Source organism: Orycteropus afer, unplaced genomic scaffold (genome assembly GCF_000298275.1).
Source record: "Orycteropus afer afer isolate SDZICR_OR568_19922 unplaced genomic scaffold, OryAfe1.0 scaffold00872, whole genome shotgun sequence".
In the NCBI taxonomy this organism is placed as follows: Eukaryota; Metazoa; Chordata; class Mammalia; order Tubulidentata; family Orycteropodidae; genus Orycteropus; species Orycteropus afer.
Window position 1 is genome coordinate 502,964 of NW_006922459.1, and position 10,696 is coordinate 513,659.

Sequence of the window (10,696 nt, forward strand, 5' to 3'; positions counted from 1 at the left end):
AAGACTATCTTCTGTGTCTGTGTTAATTGGTTTCCCTTTTCTTTGTTGAAGAGGGTCTGTGCAATCCTTCTGCCTAGTCCGCCATCTTGCCCCGCCTCTCCGGTTTTCCTTGTCATTATTTTTTATAGCCCCCTAGAAGAAGCCCCAGTGGCATGATTGTTAAACACTTGTTTGCTGACCAAAAATTCTGCCTTTTGAACCCACCAGCAGCTCTCTGGGAGAAAAGAACTGAAAATCTGCTTCCATAAATATTTCAGCCTAGGAAACTATATAGGGCAGTTATACTCTGTGCCATAGAGTCACTATGAGTTGGAATTGACTTGATAACACACAACAACAGCCTTCTTAGTGAGCATAAAGTGATATTTCAGTTTGGTTCTGAATTGTTTCCCTAGTGACTAATGATATCAAACACCTTTTTATGTGCTTAATGGTCATTCATACATCTTCATTGGAAAAATGTCTATTCACAGACTTTGCCCATTTTTCAGTTTGGTTATTTGTCCTTTTTATTATTGAGTTGTAAGAGTTCTATTGTTTTGTTTTGTGTTTTTTCCTCCTAGTTTCTGTTTTATTTCCACTTAACATTAAATCATTAGTATTTCCCATGTCTTTACATATCTTTGTAACCTATACATTTTAAAAACTGTCTAATATTCCAAAATAAAGCAGGAGAATGAAGGGACCAGGATATAGACCCAAAAACACACCCTGGAGGAAGATGCAACACTGGAACGCCCTGATAAGGAATTCAAAAGAATCATATTTAGGTACCTTCAATGAATCACGAGACTGATCAAGGAAAACACTGACAAAATTGAAGAAAACACAGACAAAACCCTAGAACAATTTTGGCAGACAATACAAGAACAAAATGACAAAATAAATGAAAAATTAGAAATGATACAAAGTCTACAGACAGGAATCCAGAAGATTAATACTAAATTTTCAGAAATAGATAACACATTGAACAAGCAAAAGAGTAGAATTGAATCAATGAAAGACAGAATTAGTGAGATTGAAGGCAAATACCTGAATACTTTTTGGGAAATTGATCAATCAGAAAAAAAGATCAAAACAAAATGAAGAAATCCTAAGGTTCAAGTGGGATACCATCAAAAGGAATTACGTACTTCTAATCAGAATTCCAGAACAGGAAGAGAAAAATAAAACCACTGAGAAATTTGGCAAGGATTTGTTGGAAGAGAATTTTCCTGGTATGATGAAAGATGAGAATGCATGCATTCAAGAAGTCCAGCAAACCCCTAACAGGATAGATCACAAAAGAAAATCACTAAGACATAACATCATCAAACTCACCAAAACCAAAGATAAAAAAAGAATCCTGAAAGCAGCACAGGAAAAACAAAAAAGTTACCTAAAAAGGACAACCAATAAGACTAAGCTCTGATTTCTCAGTAGAAGACATGCAAGCAAGAAAGCAATGGGATGGTATATATAAAACCCTAAAAGAGAAAAATTTCCAACCAAGAATTATATACCCAGCAAAATTGTCCCTCAAATATGATAGTGAAATTAGGAGATTTCCGGATAAGCAGAAATTAAGGGAATTTGTTAAAACTAGACCAACCTCACAAGAGATGCTAAAGGAAGTTCTTGACAGAGAAGCAACAACAGCAAACAACAACTGACCATTAACACAACCAGAAACCAACCCAGCTGTGGAAGTATCCAAAGTAAATAAGCCTACAAGATTGTAAACAGGGAATCAAAACATCAATTGACTAATGAGGACAACTACAAACCAAAAAGAGGGAAAAAATTATATAGTTACAGAACTTCTAGATGGTAGGAATGTCAAGACAACTACAAGATAGAACAGACTGTTCTAAACTTGGGAAGAAAACTATAAATCACAGGGTAACCTCAAAGAAAAATGATAAACCTTCACATCAAAATAAAAAAAGGGACCACCATAAATATTTAGCAAATACCAAAACAATAACTACAAAGGAAGTGATAACACAATTCATAAACAAAATGAGCTCAACACAGAAAGTTATATGGAACAAAGAAATCAACAGTACAAAAAAGCACATAACAAAATGACAGCAGCAAATTCATACTTGTCAATAATTACATATCTGGCAAGGGACTTATCTCTAAGATTTATAGAAAACTCTAATGCCTCAACACCAAAGGAATTAACAATCCAACTAAAAAATGGGCAGAAGACATGAATAGACACTTCACCAAGGAGGATATTCAGGTGGCCAGCAAACACATGAAGTGATGCTCATCATCATTGGCCATCAGAGAGAGACAAATCAAAACAACAATGAGATACCATCTCACCCCACCATTGACAGCAAGGTTCAACAAGACAGAAAATAACAAATGCTGACAGGGATGTGGAGAGATCGAGATTCTCATACACTACTGGTAAGACTGTGAAGCAATACAACCACTGTGGAAATAAGTATGGCAATTCATTAGAAAGCTGGAATTGGAGATACCATTTGACCCAGCAATCCCATTACTAGGTATATATCCTAGAGAGGTGAGAGCCAGTACAGGAACAGATGTACATACACCCACGTTCATCACAGCACTATTTACAATAGCAAAAAGATGGAAACAACCTACATGCCCATCAACGGAAGAATGGATGACCAAACTATGATACATACACACAATGTAATGCTATGCAGCACTAAAGAATAATGTAGAATTGCAAAACACCACATAACATGGATGAATGTGGAGATTATGCTGAGTGAAATAAATCAATCCCAGAAGGACATATACAGTATTAGTTCATTATTGTAAAAAGTCAAGGAAAGGTTTATATATGGAAGTAAACTTTCTTTGTTGGTTGCCAACAGTGGGAGGGGAGGGCAGGGAACACTGAAAAAAAAATAAAAAATAAAAAACATGTAATGACCCATGTCACTTTAGTTTGGTGTGTTTCACTGTACATAAATTATATTTCAATAAAATGCATTAAAAAAACTATCTAATATTTCACTGTAAGGATGTACAGATGTTCCCAGATTATGAATGACTGACTTACACACAACTCCTAATTGCCTTTTAATGATATGTAAATTTGCCCTCACTTTGAAATTATTGAACTATTTGGAACTATCGTTCCAAAACCAAATCAAACTCACTGCTATTGAGTCAATTCCAACTCATAATAATCTCCATTGGATTTCCAAGTCTTTAAATGTTTATGGATGCAAACTACCTCATCTTTCTTCCACAGAGCAGCTGGTAGGTTTGAAGCACTGACTCATTGGTTAGCCGCCAAATGTCTTAACCACTATACCACCAGAGTTCTTGGAACTAAACCCTACTATTAAAAAATCCTTCATTGTAATCATTTTCATTTGTTGCACATGTACTTTTAAATTACTGAAAAGGGTTCAAATCTTCTCTTGCACTAAACTAAGGCTAAATAAGAGTCAAATGCACATAGTCTGATATATCTACAAATTCATAAAGACACAGGAATGCCTCTTTCATACTCAGGGACTGTCTTTTCAGTAATTTAACAATTGTCTTTCTATCAGTCATTGAGGTCGATTCTATGTTGTCATTTTAATAAATACTGTTCCATCAAATAAAGAGCTCTGGTGGCATAGTACCTAAGGTATTTGACTACTAACCAGAAGGATGGTGGTTCAAACTTACCAGTCATTCCACAGAAGGAAGACTGGGCAATCTGCTTCTGTAAAGATTTACGACCTCGGAAACCCAATGGGGGTCACTGTGAGTTGGAACCAACTCAATGGCAGTAAGTTTGTTTTGGTTGTTGGAGTTCCATCAAATATACTTGCAAAGGTCTTTGAATGGACATCTGGTTAAACTTTTAGGAAAATTGTCTGTTGTTATTGTTGTTATGTGCCGTCGAGTCAAACCTGACTCATAGCGACCCCTCCTTGGGTTTCCGAGGCAGTATCACTACGGAAGTAGGATTGCCCAACCTTCCTTCCGAGTAGTGGCTGGTGGAAAATTGTCTAGAAGTAGAATTATACTGAATAATGATATAAATATTTTTAAGACTTTGGATATTGTTACATGCTGTTGAGTCAGTACATAGCAACACTATGTACAATAGAATGAAACACTGCCTGCACCTATGCTATCCTTACAATCACAGTTATGTTTGAGCCATTGTTGCAGCCACTATGTCAATTCACTCATTGAGAGTCTTCCTCTTTTTTGCTGACCCTCTATGTTACGAAGTATGATATCCATCTCCAGGAATTGATCCCTCCTAATAACATGTCCAAGGAGCTCTGGTAGCTTAGTGCCTAAGGCACTTGACTGCTAACCAGAAGGCTGGTGGTTCAATCCACCAGCCACTCCTTGGAAGGAAGATGGGGCAATCTACTTCCGTAGTGATCCTGCCTCAGAAACTCAAGGAGGGGTTGCTATGAGTCGGGTCCGACTCAAAGGCACATAACAACAACAACAATAACATGTCCAAAGTAGTTGTGGTAGTTAAGGTTGTTGTCAATTTGGCTGGGCCTGGTTGAGTGGCTAGGCAGCTGGAGGTAGTTATTCCCCATGATGAGACTGACATCAGCCACGGGCAGCTGAGTAGCTGCTTTAGGGATATGGTCTGCTTCCTGTATATAAGGAGAAGCTTTGGGATTGGTCTCTAGCCTTTTGGCACACTTGAACCCTGCATATAGCCAACTCATTGTTCAGCAGCTTGTCATGCCTGCCAATCTTGGGACTTCATCTGGACTTGAATTGGTGGCCTGTCACGTTGTTTGGTAACATTGAGACTGTGCCTTTTCACTTGTTGATCTTGGATTTGTCAGCCTCAGCAGCTAGCAGCTGTCTGAGTGAAGAGATGCCTCTAGCTTCAGTGGGCCAGGAGGAGAGGCAGAGCTGAAGCCCAAGGTTTAGGGGCTCTCACCCAGCCCATAGGGCCTGGCACTTTGAACACTGACCTAAAGCCTCCAAACTGTAAGAGAATAAACTGTTTGTTAAAGCATCCCATTTGTGGTATATTCTTGTCACAGTGGCACTTGGTAACCAAAACAGTGGGTGAGCTTCTAAGAAACATTGTACTTGTTGTAATTCAGATTTGTTCATTCTTTTTGTAGTCCATGATATATTCAGTATTCTTTACTCCAACACCATAATTCAAATGCATCAGTTCCTCTTTAGTGTTCCTTATTTGTTGTCTAATATTCACATGTATATGAGGTGATTGAAAATACCGTGGTTGAGTCAGGTGCATCTTAGTCCTCACAGTGAAATCTCTATTTTTTAAAACTTTAAAGAGATCCTTTTTTTTTTTTTTCCTGGATCATTGCCAAGACCTTTGGTATAGCCATTGTACTCTAACATTCCTCTTTGCAACATACGAAAGCCAACATCTGAGCTTCCTTTTTTTTTAATTCTTTCTTCTTTTATTTTAATAGCTTGTTTTACATTCAACATTACGTGTACATTTAGTTTCGCTCCTCATTTACCATGTCCAACCCTAACCCAGTCTCCTCCTCTCCCTACCCAGTAACCCTCCCCCTGTGCTCTCATATTTGTGCAAATCTGTTTGTCCTGCATTTCCTCAATTTGAATGTTGGTCCTCTGGTGCAAAAATATTTTGCAGCAGATTTGCCAAATGCAGTACAATTGTTTAATTTCTTGATTCCTGTTTCCATGGGTGTTAATTGTGGATCCAAGTAAGATGAAATTCTTAACAACTTTAATATATTCTCTGTTTATCATGATGTTTCTTTGGATGCTGTGTTAGGCTGGGTTCTCTAGAGAAGCGAAACCAGTAAAGCTTTTATATATATATGTGTGTGTATATATATATATATATATATATATATAAAGAGAAATTTATCTTAGGAAAACGGCTCACACACTTAAAGAAGCTGGCATGTTCCAAGTTCTTGGATCAAACATCAAGCTTGAGGCTTTTCCCGACTCACACAGCTGCACGAGCTCAAGGTTGGCAGGCAATATACTGGCTGTTGACTCCAACGAATGATGAATCTGAGATCTTCAGGCCAAATGGTGGATTGTTTGCTCCCAGACTGTTGTAGGTAGAATCCTGATCCACAGAAGAGTGTCTCTTTTCCCAGGATGTCCATAAATATACTGGAAGCAGGCCACACCCCTAGGGAAATTCCCTTTCAATAGATTGACTGTTCAGAACATATACATCTGATCCCATCACAACCCACATCACAATTGCTGAAACCACACAGAATTGTGGTCCAGCCAAGTTGACACACAACTCCAACTATCACAGATGCATAGTATGAAATTTCTTTTCAAGATGGTTGGGAGCATTCACAATTATACTGTGTATGAAAGTGCTTAAACCAAAACCAAACTACTGCCATCGAGTCAGATCTGACTCATACTGACTCCTCCTTGGGTTTCTGAGGAAGTATCACTACAGAAGTAGATTGCCCAACCTTCCTTCTGAGGAGTGGCTGGTGGGTTAGAACTGCCAGCCTTCTGGTTAGCAGTCAAGTGCCTTAGGCTTTATGCCACCAGAGCTCCCTTACTTGACACTTAATATTCAGTTTTTTTTTTTTTTTCTTTTTAAAAAGGTTTCATTGTGATATAACATATAATGAACATTTGACATTCTATTGATTTTGAATGGACAGTTCAAGGAGCCCTAATTGTGCAGTGGTTAAACAGCTTCGTTGCTAACCAAAAGTTTAGTAGTCCAAATCCACCAAACACCCTGTGAGAGAAAGATGAGTCAATGTGCTTCTATAATGATTTGTAGTCTTGGGAACACTATGGGGCAGTACTATCTTGTCCTATAGGTCACCATGAGCCAGAATTGACTTGATAGCAGTGGGTTTGCTTTAGAGTAAACATACAATTCAGTGACATGAGTTACATTTACCATGTTGTGCATCCATCACCACTACTCATTTTCTAATGTAGTCCATTATCTTTAACAAAAACTCAGTACCTATTGTGCAATAATTCTCTATTCTCCCCTCATCCCAGCCCCTGGTAATCACTAATAAACTTTTGTCTTTAAGCATTTGCCTGTTCTATTTTTATCATAAAAGTGGTCATAAAATATATGTCCTTTTGTGACTAACTGATTTCACTCAGCATCATATTTTTGAGGGTCATCCATGTTGTAGCATGCATCAGGACTTTATTTCTCTTTATGGTGGAATAATTTTCCATTTTATGTATATATCCCATTTTGATTATCCATTCATCTGCTCATTTCCACCTTTTGATTATTGTGAATAATGGTGTAGTGAAAATTGGTGTGCAAGTATTTATTTAAGTCCTTGATTTCACTTCTTTTGAGTATATACCTCTGAGAGAAATTGCTAGAGCACACATATAATTCTGTTTAACTTTTTAAGGAAAAGCAAAGCTCTTTTCCCTAGTGGCTGTACCATTTTACATTCCTACCAGAAATGGATAGAGGTTCTGATTTTTCCACATTCTCACCAACACTTATTATTTTTTTATTTTCCTGACAATAGCTGTCTTAATGAGTCAGTGTGGTTTTAATTTGCCTTTCCCTAGTGACTAACACAGGAACACTGGTGGCACTGTAGTTTACTAGTGGACGACTAACTGAATGATCATTGGTTCAGACCCACCAGCTGTTCCATGGGAAAAAGATGTGGCAGTCTGTTTCTATAAAGATTATATTGGCGAAGAACAAGGCTCCAGGAATTGATGGAATACCCAGTGAGATATTTCAACAAACGGATACTCTACTGAAGGCACTCACTCAGCTATGCCAAGAGATTTGGAAGACAGCTACCTGGCCAACTGACTAGAAGAGATCCATATTTGTGTCTATTCCAAAGACAGGTGATTCCACAGAATGTGGAAATTATTGAACAGTATCATTAATATCGCACACAAGTAAAATCTTGCTGAAGATAATTAAAAAATGGTTGCAGCAGTATATTGACAGAGAACTTCCAGAGTTGCAGGCTAGATTCAGAAGAGGACATGAAACGAGAGATATCATTGCTGATGTCTTGGCTCAAAGCAGAGAATACTAGAAAGATGTTTACTTGTGTTTTATTGACTATGCAAAAGCATTTGATTGTGTGGATCATAAGAAATTGTGGATAACATTAAGAAGAATGGGAATTCCAGAACACTTAATGAATGCTCATGAGGACCTTGCACATAGACTAGGAGGCTGTCATTCGAACAACAAAGAAGACACTCTATGGTTTAAAATCAAGAAAGGAGTGCGTCAGAGTAGTATCCTTTCACCATACTTATCCAATCTATATGCTGAGCAAATAATCCGAGAAGCTAGATTATATGAAGAAGAACGTGGCATCAGGATTGCAGGAAGTTTCATTAATAACCTGCAATACACTGACAACACAACTTTGCTTGCTGAAAGTGAGGATGACTTGAAGCACTTACTGATAAAGATCGAAGAATATAGTCTGCAGTATGGATTATATCTCAATATAAAGAAAACAAAAATCCTCACAACTGGACCTGTAAGCAGCATCAGGATGAATGGAGAAAAGATTGAAGTTGTCAAAGACTTCACATTGCTTGGTTCTACAATGGATGCCAATGGAAGCAGTGGTCAGGACATCAAACAACCTATAGCACTGGGCAGGTTGGCTACAAAAGACCTCTTTCAAGTGCTGAGGAGCAAAAATGTCTCCTTGAGGACTAAAGTGTGCATGACACATGCCATGATATTTTCAATCGCCTCATATGCATGTGAGAGCTGGACAATGAATAAAGAAGATCGATGAAGAATTGATGCTTTTGAGAAGCAGGGCTGGCAAAGAATTCTGAAAGTACCATGAACTGCTAAAAGAACTAGCAAATCTGTCCTGGAGGAAGTCAGCCGGAATGCTCCTTTGAAGCGAGAATGGCCAGACTTCGTCTCACCTATTTTGGTCAAATTGTCTGAAGGGACCATTCCCTGAAGAAGAATGTCATGTTTGGTAATGTGGAGGGTCCACGAAGGAGGGAAAGGCACTCAATAAGATGGATTGACACAGTGGCTGCTGCGATGGGCTCAAGTATAACAGGGATCGCAGACCTGGTGCGGGACCAGGAGGTATTTCCTTCTGCTGTACACAGGGTCGCTATGAGTTGGAGACCACTCGATGGCACCTAACAACAACAATCTAATGGAGCCAACTGATCCAGGATTTTCCTTTATTGCATATGTAATTGGTAGATATTCTTGATGAGTTTACCCATTTATCATTATATAATGACCTTTTTTGTCTCTTCTAACGATTTTTCATTTAAAGTTTATTTCATCTGATATTAATAAAGCCACCCAGCTCTCTTTTGGTTATTATTTCATTTAGTATTTTTCCCATCCCTTTACTATCAACTTATTTATATTTTTGAGTCTAAGATCTGTTTCTTGTAGACAGATTATACAAACATTATGAGATTTATTTTATTCTGCTAATTTCTACATTTTGACCAGAGGGAGAGTCTAATCTATTTACATTTAAACTAATTATTGATAGGAATGACTTACTTCTGTCATTTTGCTCTTTGCTTTTGGTGTGTTATACATTTTTTGCCCCTCATTTCCTCCAGTTTGTGTACAGTTGATCTTGTATAGTTAACCAGATTGTTTTTCTTCTCCTTTCCTTTTGTGTGTGTGTGTGTGTATTATATATATAATAGGTATATTATGTATATAATAGGTTTTCTTTATGGTTACCATCAAAATTTATAACAACCTTATTTAAGTTGATGCTAGTCTAACTTCAATAATGTGCAAAGAATTTTATTCTTTTATCATTCTTCCCTCCTCCTTATGTTGTTGTTATCACAAATTACATCGTTATACATTATATGACTAATAACATAAAAGTATAATTATTTTTATGCATTTTTAGTTTTAAATCAGGTAGGCCATAACTACTAGAATCACAAACCAAAAGTACCATAAATCTGGTCTTTGTTTTTGCCCGTGAAATTACCTTTATTGTAGATCTTTGTTTTTTCTACATACATAGTAGAGTTACTGTCTAGCATTTTTCATTTCAATCTGAAGAACTCCCTTTAGCATTTCTGGCAGGGTAGATATAGTTGTAACAAACTCCCTCAGCTCTTTGTATACCTAGTGATTTTGAAAGTGCTAATTCCTGCAAGAAACTCTTCCACTGTGGTCTCCAACTTACACTGTTATATATTAACAGTATGCACTAATCACACTGTAGTGCCAGGCAAATAAAACCGACCAGCCCTCAGGCATTGGTCACTGCTCTCTCCATCACCCCACATAAGATCAGAGGCAGAATAGATAAAGGACAGCTTCTTACTTCAGTTCCCAGACTATCAGAACAGCCACATATGATAGCCCACCAGCAGCTCTGCTCACACCAGAGCCAGAATTCTGGTCCTGTCTCTGAGAGTGTAGACTGTGGTTCGCTGTGACTGCCACAGCTACCTCAGCCACTGCTGCTACCAATGAACTAAAGTGGGAGGAGGGGTGTACACATTAGAAAAAAAGTTTCCCTATCATTTAAAAGTCACCATTTCTTTCATGGGAGGTACAGACAACAAAGATGAACCCTTTTGCACATACAGTACTGTGTTGTCAGTGAAGGCAAACATTGATCTATGGGTAGATAGATGGGTGGACAGGCTGAACTAGTGTAGTGCCTAAAGCACTTGACTGCTAACCAGAAGGTTGGTGGTTCAAACCCACCAGCCACTCCTTGGAAGGAAGATGGGGCAATCTACTTCT